General features: G+C 39.9%; 1 protein-coding gene across 3 annotated transcripts in view; it reads left to right on the top strand.

The window, feature by feature from the left end:
* Window positions 1-44: 44 nt before the first annotated feature.
* Window positions 45-12,244, top strand: part of LRFN5 (leucine rich repeat and fibronectin type III domain containing 5) — a 297,077-nt gene continuing 284,877 nt past the window's right edge. For 2 of the 3 annotated variants that reach the window (XM_017889704.1, XM_017889706.1), the window contains exon 1: window positions 45-1,705. The gene's annotated coding sequence lies outside the window, so the exon portion shown is untranslated. The remainder of the gene's footprint in view (window positions 1,706-12,244) is intronic. The other variant, XM_017889707.1, reaches the window with a different exon arrangement.

The raw sequence follows: 12,244 nt of genomic DNA, 5'->3' as shown, positions 1-12,244 counted from the left end.
CGCCGCCGCCGCCGCCGCCTCCATGCTGCAGCTCGGGGCTCAGTTCCACGCGGCCAGGAGGCCGCCGTTGCCGACACGCGCAGCCTTGGGAAGCCTGGCTCCCGGGTCCGCCCCGGCCGCGGCCGCAGCCCCGGACCTCGGCTGCTTGCCTAGCGCCTGAACTGCGGACTCGCCCCAGCGCAGTGGCCAGCGGGCGGGGCGCTGTGTGCAGCGGCGCGCAGGGAGGCGGTGAGCGTGTGCAGAGCTGCCCGAACGGAGGACTATGTATGTGTGTGCGCGTGTTTGCGCGTGTTTTTCATTCTTCCCTTGAGAATGTGAATTGTTTAGCAGCTGGCTGCTCCCTTAGGATTCTTGACTTTGGGGAGCTCTGGGCTGTGAGCACAGCCCACCCATATAATCCATTTTGCACCGTTGGTTATATCAGGAAAAAAAGCGCAACTGGACGGGGGTGGGGCAGACCAACGAAACCTTCTGGAGACACACACATACACACACACTCACAGGAGAGAGGAAGAATTGAAAGACTTGAGAAGACTTTGATAACCTCCCTGCTGGCCTTTCTGTTTTCCGGAAAGATCCTGGATGTTGGCTACCTTTTCAAGTCATCTTGGCATGTCTCTAGTGTTTTGTAAGCCGCTTTCCAGCTAGCTGCGTGTGTGTGTGCGCGCGTGTGTGTACGCGCGCGCCTATCTGATGCATTTGACTGTCTTTTATCCAACTGCCCAGAAGCAAATGTGTTAAGTCGGCGATGCCCCTTCGTGCCCGGGTTCTTGCAGAGCTCTGAGGACGCCCAGACCCATTTTCCTGGCTGGATTTGGAGCGGCTGCTGGGCTGTGGACCCAGGTGTGTGGATCGCTTTATCCAGAAGCTTGGAAAGCGCCAGTGTTGACCTGCTTCCAGGTACATCACAAGGTCAATAGAGGGTCTTGCAGCTCTCTTGTTTCCGTGTATCTACACCTTCTTCTTTTGGCCAGAAGGATATTTACGTTTTGGTTCACAGCATTTGAAGCCAAAAGTTCAGCCCTTCGAACTGGTTTGCTATACAAAACAAAACAAAACAAAACAAAACAAAACAAAAAAGGTAATGAGGACTGCTTATCAAACTGCTTAACAAAATCCCCGACTCTTCCTCAGCCCTTTCTCGGCTCCCTCCTCTCCACCAAAATGTCACCAGCTCTTGAATTACGTGGATTCGGGTTGGAGGAGAACTTGAAGGAAACGTGATTAAACGGCTATGCGAGAACGCTCTCTTTGCTGCCCGCAGTCCTGTGGGCTTCAAAGCCAATCGTGAGAAGGACTGGTTCCCTCCGTGCTGCTTCCTCCCCGTGGAGTGCCGGGTGTGGGTGTGCAAGTGTGAGTGCAAGTGCGCGCGCGCCCGGGTGCGAGTGTGTGTGAGTGTGAGCGTGTGTCTGTGTGTGCGTGCGCGGCCGCCCTGCCTCTGCCCGCTCCCCGGGCGCGGAGCCGCGGGTTTCATGGGGCGATTGCAGCGGATCCCCCACCCGGCGCGACCTGCGGGCAGCGGCGGCAGTGGCAGGAGCTGCCTTTCCGACTCCCTAGGATGCGGGTGCTGAGCTATGGCAAAGGGCAGCGAAGTGACGAGCGAGACCCACGTACGACTGTGAAAGCCACCTGGAACCACCTTGCCGGGATTGTACCTGCAGGCAGAAAGTCTTCCTATGACCGTCTTTTCCCCTAGAGGCACCAGGTAACAAGCCAAGGATTACTCGCCTCACCCAATTTCCTTTAGATCTTGTTTCTAGTGTCTTATCTGCATTGCAGGCTACTTTACTTATTAATGTTTTGAAAATCATTGGGAAGGGTTGAGTATCCAAGGGCGCCTGCTCTGTGATTTTGTAATACAGTTTCTAGTAGGTGAAATATAAATCTATACCTGAGCACTTAATCTAGTAGTGAAAGCTTTGGGAATATGGATGTGCTCCACCCTGAGGATATTTGTTGAGAGCTAGGCGTGTGGAACCTGTCTGATGATGCCAGAGATCACAATTCTGTTTCCTTCAGGCTGTGGTTGCCACGGACCATTTGGTACCCAACCCTCTCCAGATTGTGGAGTGTGAGTGGGTGTTTGGTTTCCACCCATCATTTAAACCAAAGATATTTTTTACCCTTTTCTACCTCTGGTGCCAGGTTGTTTTCCTTTCCTTGTTGTGGAGGAGCTTGCCAGATCTTTTTAGTAGTTGTAAATTACGCATCTGGAGACTTTGACTTGAAATGGAGTTTTCTTGGAACTTGGTTTGCATGAAAGGGAATATATTGTCACGGGTGTGTGTTTTGAGATTGGTGTTTAACTGCCAGGGCGTGCTTTTATGTAGCAGAATAAATCCACGAAATAAGTCATTTTTATATCTAGCAGAACCAGGCTAAACCGATAGCCACCACCCAACATTCTCTCCAGCTGTATTGTCTCCCTCACGTCACGGAGAGGGGCTCCTGTGCGCGGTTTTTTTTTTTTTTTTTTTTTTTTTTTTGTCTGTATGATAGATACTTTAAATTTCTTTTTCTAGTGCCTCGATTTACAAGGACCAGGTTGGATTTGCGACTGCCTAATTAACATATTGGGTCTGATATGTTAAAATGAGATTCCCATGGCCAGCTGAAGCAGAACAAATTTAGTTAACTTCCAGAGCCCTTTACCCTGGCGCCTTTTTTCCCTGAATTCCCTTTTATCTTATCTCAGCGCCCGCCCCCAACGGAAAATTTCACTCCCTTCTCGAAGACGTTAGAATTAACAAGATAAAGCACTTCCAAAGTAGTCTCATCAATGTTTTATTCCATAGTGAAGACGGTCTGAATAATTTAGCTAAGGAGTGTTAGTTTGTCTCCCGCCTTTGGGAGCTGCTTGCTGGCTACATTCAGCGGAGGACTTGGCCCAGCCAAGCTCAGGGTTCCCTGCTTCAGGAGGCAGTGACTGGGGCTGCTGGGGGGCGGGGGGTTCTCTTTGCTAAAGCCGCTTAGGAAGTGTAGGGGCGCTGCCTGATTTTCCTCCACTCGCTGCGTTTCTATAGATATCCATATGATGGCATTTGCAGACTTCTAGCTGGCCCATAGCTGCTCTGCTTGTCCCTGCGCACTGACGTCCCCAACTCCTCTTCGAGTCTGGGCTCGGCTGCTGCTGCAGCCCTCGCAGGCTGGTGGTGCTACAAGGCCATGTATGCAGCGGGCTTTGGGGGCTGGGCTCTGCCACTGCAGCTGGCAGGCCGGCTTTGACACTTTCTCCGGGCGGGGCGGAAGAGCTCAGCGGACCCCCTGGCAGACAGCAAGCGGATCGTGGCCGAGGCGGCCGCCTGGATGTGAGAGGAGGGAGATGCCCAGAGCCACAGAGGAGCTTTGAGGGCGGTGGTGTCCTGCCTTTGCCTGCAAAACCTTTCTCTCTCTCTCCCTGTCCCTCCCCTCGGCAATGAATATTCAAGAATATGGAAGGAAAACTGGCTACAAAAATGTCTTGATATTCAAATACTGCATGATTTATCAGGATTAAAAACCTGAAGCTAAGTGTGTATTTCCTAGATTTCCATTTGTTCCTCTTTCTAACCCCCCTTCTTGCTCTCCTCGGTTTGATCATGTCATTTGTACCCGTATTGTTTCTAGTTGAAACACCTCTGTAAAGTCAACTAACCTTCCTCCCCAACCTGGTACCCAATAAACGTGAAAGAGGAGGACATGAGGGCCACTCTTCAGATAGATTTGCTTTGTAACTTCAAGCTGCAGGGATAACCAAGGAATAATACAGAAGATACCTCGACTTTAATAGAACTTCCCCCTCTGAGGTCCCGGGTGAGCGGAGGGTGGGGAGAGTGTATTGCCTGGATTAAATAATGAAATAAATGAAAGATAACAGATAATTGGGAATACATTAAAAAATGATTTTTTAATTTTATCTTCCTTTTTTTTTCTTTTTCTCTTTTGATGAATTTACTTCTAATCCTCTTATCACTAAGAAAATCTTAGAAATCTGATTTGTGTATTCTAAACGTCTGACAAGGACACCATTTTGTCCTCCCAAATTACCCCAGAATACTATTACAACAGTATTGATATCATACTTACAATATTTGTTAGCAAGTAAGTTATACCTATCTAGAGAGTGCCCAAGAAAAAAGAAATGCTGGTGAATATAGGTGCTTGGAAAATAAGGTGTTTTCACCACCTCCCACCTATTTCACTTTCTTCTGGCCTTTTCCCAGTAAGCGTTCGATTTTTTGCAGGTTAAGCTTTGTTCTTCCACCTTCAGCCTCAGGGAAGGCAAAGCAAATGCATTAAAATGGATGCTGAATGCTCAGAAACCTAAACATAGATGATGGTGTGATGCATGTTTGAAAATGTCACTCATTGGTGCGGATTGGACTTAGGTTAAAGGTCGTAACTAAATAGAACTACTAGCACATGGCTACATGAATAGAAGTTCCTAAGGGGGGGAAAAGATTTCTGCTACCGTTTTCTTCTCCTTTTTCTGGAAAAATGGAGAGGGTACAAGTTACTTTGAAAATCTGAGTCCACTGTCCTTGCTAAGAATTGTCTTCAGATAGAGCTGTCCTGGCTCACTAGCCTGACTCATTGATGAATTAACACTTCAGGTATTGATAGGACATTTCCCAGCCAAAAGCCTCCTTCTTTGTAAGCCCTCTTTTAGTCACTATTAATAGGGACAGAACAATAGGATATCTATAAGAACAAGCATAAGCAGATAGGTGAAAAGAAGTTGTTGTTTGATTCCTGCACCTTGGATAATTTCTTTTAGTCATTTTTTTCCCTTTCTCTTTTCAAGAGGAGAATGACCTTGAACACCAGGCTTCTGTTCTTTCACACACTTCTCTCCTTCCCTCATAGATCTAATGTGTATATGAGCACACACACCTTGTTTTTGAAATATGAGATTCCTGTGCTGATGTTTTGGGAGAAGTTCATAAAGGTTTAGTTCTGACTGACACCAGCCAGAAGTGATTTCTTTCCTTTTTCTCAAGAGGGGATAGCAAGAGCTATAGTTACCTGTGGGAGAATACCTCCACTCTATTCCCTTTTCAATTATTTTTGTCTCCTCTGTCATTAAATGGATTTTGCGTGTTGAAGCAGTATCTGGTTATGGCATTGGTGTTTAAATGATCTTCATATGTTATGTCATGTTTTATCACCCTTTCATCTTTTCATAAATGGCTGTCATTTTCCTTTGTCCATTTAAGTCAGTTATCTGGATCTTGTTGCTGTTTGAAGCACTTTTGGCTTAGTAGTTCTGCTGAGTTTTCTTGCTGGTGAAATTGAGATCTTGCTTTCTGCTGATGTATTGCTGTGTTGTTATATGGTTGGGATGAGATGCTTGCAGGTATCTAACAATATTCCTGCCTCTGCATGACACTACTACATAATATCTACTAAATTATATATTTTAAAATAAATGTATCATAAATAAGATTGCTAATAAGTTTTATTGCCAATTTTGAGGCTGGAAAAAGGAAGCTACTTGAAACTTCCTAAAGGCTTAACTGGCTAACCTAGTAGCTTATTTCAGTGATTTTTATTTTCTGGTTACTTAACAATGTAACATATTGGCATTGTCTTCAGGGTTTTGTATATAGTATAATGAATTTTATGTTTTATGTATTATTGAGGAGTAAAACTGGAAATTTGGACCTTGTAGGTGTGAGTGTGAGCCCCTAGAATACATAACTAGCAGATAATTTTGCTAAATCATTCCAATGACACACATGTGCATACTCTGCCTTGTTCAACAAGCCTTGAGACTGAGACTACTTATTCTGGTTGCAGAGCCCACATTTTTATTCCCATGGCATCCTTCAATCATTGAGGACTGTTTCGAACCTAAGGCTGTATAATTTGTTCATTACATGGTATGTGCATAGTGAAATTAAGAAGTATTATGTTCATAATTATTGAAGCTATTCCACTTAGAGGTGAGCCATTTTTAGTATGCCCTACCAACATAAATTGTATGTTATTATGAAAATTCCAGTTTCATATAACAGAAGACAGAAATGTAAGAATTTAATTCAAAGATAGCCAATGCTACTTTTAAGCTTTTTCATCATATTGTTGTGAAAGATACTGTGTTGCCAAAATAATTTTTACTAAACATAATTTAATTTTACATAAACATTTTACATGACATAATTTAATACTAATTATGAAGTTGGTTAATAAGTGGTAAAAATTACAATGGAATTACATGCTTATATAACTGTGCTGTCCATCATTTCACTGATTCCAAGTAAACCACATGAAAAGTATTTATTGTTTAAACTGCAAACTACATTTGTAATATTTCTCAGAAATTGGTTTTCATAGGCAGTGTTTAAGTTACATGGTCACATTGGCAGGAAAATGTCAATTGACAAGTTTGTTCTTCTTAGAAAATATGTCTTCCTTTGGGCATATACCCAGTGATGGGATTTCTGTGTCAAATATTATTTCTGGTTCTAAGTCTTTGAGGAATCACCACACTGTCTTCCACAATGGTTGAACTAATTTGCATTCCAACCATGGCACATATTTACCTATGTAACAAACCTGCACATCCTACACATGTATCCCAGAACTTAAAATAAGAAAATATATCTTTTTACAAAAGAAATCTGTCAAAACTCAAAAGCTCACACTGTTCTTGCATTTTGTGTGTGTGTGTGTGGGAGCATGGATATAATTTATTGCTCTAAAAAATCTTCCAAACAAATATTTTGAAAATGGTATTATAATCCTCGTGGGAAACAATTGTAGATTTTGATAGAAAATTAAATCTATTTTAGATTTTACAATAATAAAAGACTCTAGAAAAGAAGTAATACATTAAATGATTAAGGTTTCAACAAATTCTGGGAGCAGTTTCTGAATTCTTAGAAAAAAACAAAAAAAAATTCATTCAATAGATGCTCAATCAGAAATAGTATATTTAATCAGGAATGGAAGCCTAAACAATGCTGTTTATCTTGATCTATTTCACTCCACCACATTCAGCTCTTTTGAGGAAGTGCTAAAGAGCCTTGAAGGATAAACTTCAATTTACTTCTTGATTCCAGTGTTCGTTTTTATTCCTTATTTTCTATCTTCAAGTAGGTTTTCCATGGATTTTAGTGGTATTACCTCTCAAGTAATAGAATATTTGTATTAATGTGATTTACTAGTGGGGACATACCAACTACATTGCTATGAAGCCTAACTTTCTCTTATCTCCTTTGGAAATATAGGATGTGGTACTTTTCTTATTAGTTAGCTCTCCTTTTATTATTTTTGTATGGTGTGAAGATTTGTCAAGTTTTTGAGTGGTTTATTTACACTTGTTTTTATAAGTGTTTAGACATTTGTACAGCAACATTAAACTACATATAATTTATATGGCAGCATTGAACACTACATGAGTAGTGAAATATGCTTTATTTTATTAATGAGATCATTAATATTCACAAATATTTTAATTTGGAATCCCACACTCAATAAAAAGAGGTCTAACTTTAAATGAAAAGTTTAAGGTTATTTTTAGGAATTATGTTAGGATATTTGCCATATATTGACTTTTTAAATATCAGGCACTTAAACAATGTATAACTGGACATTGGGACCTGACCTCAATAACTCATTTTCTTAGTAACATGAAAAATACAAAGAAATGAATAAGCTTGAAATTAATTTATTAGCTGAAACTTTTAGTTCTATATTGATGTTCTACACTTTGTAGTAGGAAAGAGAGAAGAAATTAAGAAATCATGGCTGTGTTTCGTAGAGGTTGGTATTGTGCAGTAGTTACATTAAAAGGAACTATGGAATTCTGCCTCCCTCGGTCACAGTCCTGTATAACCTTGAACAAGTCTTTGAACTTCTCTGAGCATCATAATCCTCACCGGAGAAAGAGGGCTAATAATATGACTTATGCAATCAGGCTATCTGGAGGTTTCAGTGACATAGTTCATTAGGCACCTGACTGTTATTATCATTGTCAGTATCACCACGATCATCTCATCATTAGCTAGCGTAAGCATGAAGAGAGAAAGTGTAAAGGAGGTGACAGTTGTATGGCTTCAAAAGCTCATCAGACCAGGGGTCATATAGTCCAGTGTCTTCAGGAACCAGACAGAAGATGTAAAGCAGAGAATCTAGCTGAGTTTAAGAAATCATAGACTGTATTTCTAATACACTGGAGAGTGCATGACTTACCCAAAGATGTTCAAATTTATTCATTTTAATCTCTGATGGGCATGGCATTAGACAACTTGTAAGTTCTCCTGACATATATATTCAATCTTAATTTTTTTTTTAAAGCATCTCTGCCAAGTGGTCATCTTGACTAAGCTTGAGTAACTTTAGTGATTCCCAAATCACTCCACCTAAAATATATTATTTCACGTTCATATAGATGTATTATAACTTTCTCCTTTAACTTGAGCCAAAACTCTGGCATCTTGTAGCTTCTAATTATTTTTAACGTGGTAGAAAGAGGCACACTAGTCTAATTCCTAGTGGTAGTACTTCAAGTATTTGCACTGAGTTCCTTGAAATTTCCAAACCACAATTGCTGTGCTTATGACTAAACATATCTTGGCCCTAAACGGGTTTAGGACAGTTTTCTGTATATCATGATTTCAAGTCCTTTTACCTTTAATGGTCAATAAATATTAGCTGCCATTAGTCTTCATCATCACCATTTTCTGGAAGGTCTTCATTTGTTATCCAAATTTTCACTTAAGCATGCCAACAACCCACGTGGGTAGACTGCCATCCAGTTAAGCAGAGCCATTACTTGCTTGCTTTTGGAGCAGAGAAAGCAAGAAAATGCTGTAACTCTCCAGCCTACACTCATTTTAGATGTTCCAATTTGATCAATGTTTTCTTTCCTGCTGAGCCTGGACAAGGCATTGGAGTTCTTAACATATAAACCTTTTTTAAAAAAAAAATTAAAAATCATTTTTAAACGTTTTTGTGGGTACATAGTAGGTGTATATATTTCTGGGGTACATGATATATTTCGATACAGGCATGCAGTGTGAACTAAGCACATCATGGTGAATGGGGTATCCATCCCCTCAAACATTTATCTCTTGAATTACAAACAGTCCAATTACACACTTTAAGTTTACCTCTTCAAGATGCAACAACTGGTCAATCTGATCACTGGATTAAACTTATTTGCTATTATAAGTTCTGGCACTTTTTGAACATTCAGATCATTTGATTTACTCATGATAACCAAGTTACTTAAATCTTTTCCAATAAATAGTGAGAGAAAATTCACTAATATATTTTAACGTTATTGTTCATAATAAATATGAACAACAATGAAATGGAGCAACACAAGAAGAGTACATTTTCACCTTACTCTAAGGTGATTGGCTGGCTGCATCATGAGCTGTCTGTTCTAGACAAGAATGACTCAAGTATATGCTTTAATTCCTTTAACACATATTTATTTGGCATTTAATGCATACTTAGATTTTCTGCTAATCATTTCTCCTTTAAGTCACAGAAGCCAAAATGGCATAGATGCCACTCTAGAAAAGTTGCAATCTAGAGTGAGAAACAAATATTCTTTCAGAGAGGAGCCCTAATCCTGAATCAGTCTTGATGACATTCTCACACCTTTTCCTCTAGATACCATTGATCTCTATATTATTTACTAAATTAATTTTTGTTACCTCCTCCATTGTTTAATAAAATTGATTATTAAGCTCCTAGCAGTTTTTCAGCCTCTATATGAGGTTATCTAATTCCTAAAAGGGGAAAATAATTTGAATACAGAAGAAAATGACATGTAAACTTACTTGACTAAGTATCCTGGTCAAATGAGTCTTTTGGTTATCAACGTTATCCATAGTCTTGAATGGTATTGTCTTTAGGCATCCTGTTTAAAAATGTTTAAAAATTTTGCATTTGATGTGAATTCAAATAGTTGTCAAGATCAATACACCACATCTAAATATAGTTATTTCCTTAATGACTTCTTCATTATATATGTTAGCAATTGCAGGAGACCCTTGGGGACCAATCCAAGACATGTTTAAGGCAGTTCATAAATTTGCCCCTTCTTTTGTTCTTTCTGTCTCAACTGTAAAGTGTTTCTTTGATTTTCTTTGCTCTTATATGGCTAATTGTTGTCAATGTACTTGCCTTCCTTTTAAAGTTCCTGATAGGAACTTACTAAGAACATAATAAGATTGCTAGGTATGTTGGTAAAATAAGGACCTAAGGCTAAATAAAAGTCCAAGGCTTCATCCTCTGAAACAAGCACGTGAGCTTTCCATGTACTTGCTGAGGACAGTACTGAAAGATGCTAATATAATTTGGATAATATATAACGGATGATGATGACCATCAGCATCATCTTCATCATATTCTGAGAAGGTGGTCTTTTCCTAGCACTGTAGATTTTTACTTTTCTCTACTCTATGCACTAATCCTACAACTTTATCATGATTGCCTCTGTTTTTTAGAGGAACATATTGAGGCCCAGGGTGGTTAATTTGCTTGCCCATGATTATATAGCTAAGATGATAGGGCTAGAATTAAAATCCAAACATTTTTGATTCTAAAGGGGATGCTCTGTCGGCTACACCTAGGGGATTGCCCTTTTTTCCTACTGCTTACAGCTGTTTTCCATTGATTATTACAAAAAAAATGTGTTTTTAATCTCCTTCAAGGAAGATGAGCATCCTCTGATTATATATCCTATTTTTAGTTACTCATGTGCTTGTGGTACTCTATAAATTGCCATGTCTTATGTATGTTTATAAAAACACTTTATCCCCTAGGAGATTCTGTAGTTGTTTGTATTCAGAAAATATTTGCATCCTGAGTCTAGGATATAAATATACACTAAAACTTTTTGATAAAGTAGACTGTGTGCTTTTGGGTGATTTGCTGTCTTTAATTTTCAGTTCCCATCTGCAGGAGGGACTGGCAGGCCATTTAAATGGACTGGTATGCTGTAAGTAATAAATAAATGTTCAGGTTAACATGTTTCCTAGTGCAAAAGAATCAGAACATACTGCAATATCATGGTGGGGTGAAACTTACAGATCATTCTGTCCGTCATTAACACCCTGGCATTTGTCTCATCATGCTCTGCCTTCCACTCACCTCTTCTTCTTTTGCTGTGCTATTTGTGTAGACTGCTGTTGATGCTCTTAATGAGTGCTTCAGGTGTTACTCCTGTTACCTCTTCCCTTTGGCAGAGGGTGGAAAAGAAGTCACTTGACAAACTCATTTTCTCATCTTGAATCACTGCTGTTATTTCTGTGACAGAGGGGCTTGATGATGGGCAGTCAAAATCTGGGCTTAATTCCAGATATAACTGCTATCAGGACAAATCTTTTCTAAAGTAAGCCCTGTGATGTTTTCCTATCTGTAAGCTATATTGTTACCTCTTGAATTCAAAATGGCCACAAATTCATTGCAGTGCTTCTCATCAAGAATAGATGTGTGTTTCTCTTCTCTTTGAATCTGAACTGGCCTTTTTACTTGCTTTCAACAACAGGGATTGCAGAAGTGATATGGTATAATTTTCAAGCCTAATCCTCCAGAAACTATGTAGCTTCTACTCTTGCTCTTTTAAGAAAATGTTACTATTATGTGAAGAAACATGGATTCCTCTACTGAGGACAAGTGGCCTGGCTAACAGCAGTTCCAATGGCCGGAAATGTGGATGAGGCCACCTGAGACCATTCACACATATTAGAACCTCCAGATAATTATAGTCACAAGAGTGACCCCAGCTGAGACCAGCAGAAGACCTAACCAGCTCAGGCCAGCCCAAATTGCTGACCCACAGTTCATAAACAAATAAAATGGTTGTTACTTTAAGCCACAAAATTATGTAATCAGAATAGATAACTGAGACATCTATCTTAAGTACTGAGACATAGCCAGCCACCATACCTCTCTGGAAGGAAAGACTGGCTCTCTTTTTTAAAAATGCTTTCAACAAATATTTGTTAAATATCTACTATAACTAAGCATGATGCCCCTCAATCCATGGATTCATATATTTTTAAGGCAGAATATATTCTTTTCTTACACCTTTGGAAATATTTGCTGATTTCTCAGTAGGTAAAATTTTCTATGATATTTCCTAACATGTACATGATAAGTAATTTTGATTTGCCTAATTTATAACTTACTGACTTATCGTTGCATTAGAGAAGCTCCTCTGAAAAGGTTGTCCTCTTGTGCTAGGAGTAATGCTATTCACCTAAAACCCAAGGAAAATTTGACTCTTTTATTAAGGACATGT

Source organism: Rhinopithecus bieti, unplaced genomic scaffold (assembly GCF_001698545.2).
Source record: "Rhinopithecus bieti isolate Rb0 unplaced genomic scaffold, ASM169854v2 scaffold_15572, whole genome shotgun sequence".
NCBI classification, from domain to species: Eukaryota; Metazoa; Chordata; class Mammalia; order Primates; family Cercopithecidae; genus Rhinopithecus; species Rhinopithecus bieti.
The sequence above is the reverse complement of the archived record's forward strand: the minus strand, read 5'-3'. Positions and strand labels throughout refer to the sequence as shown.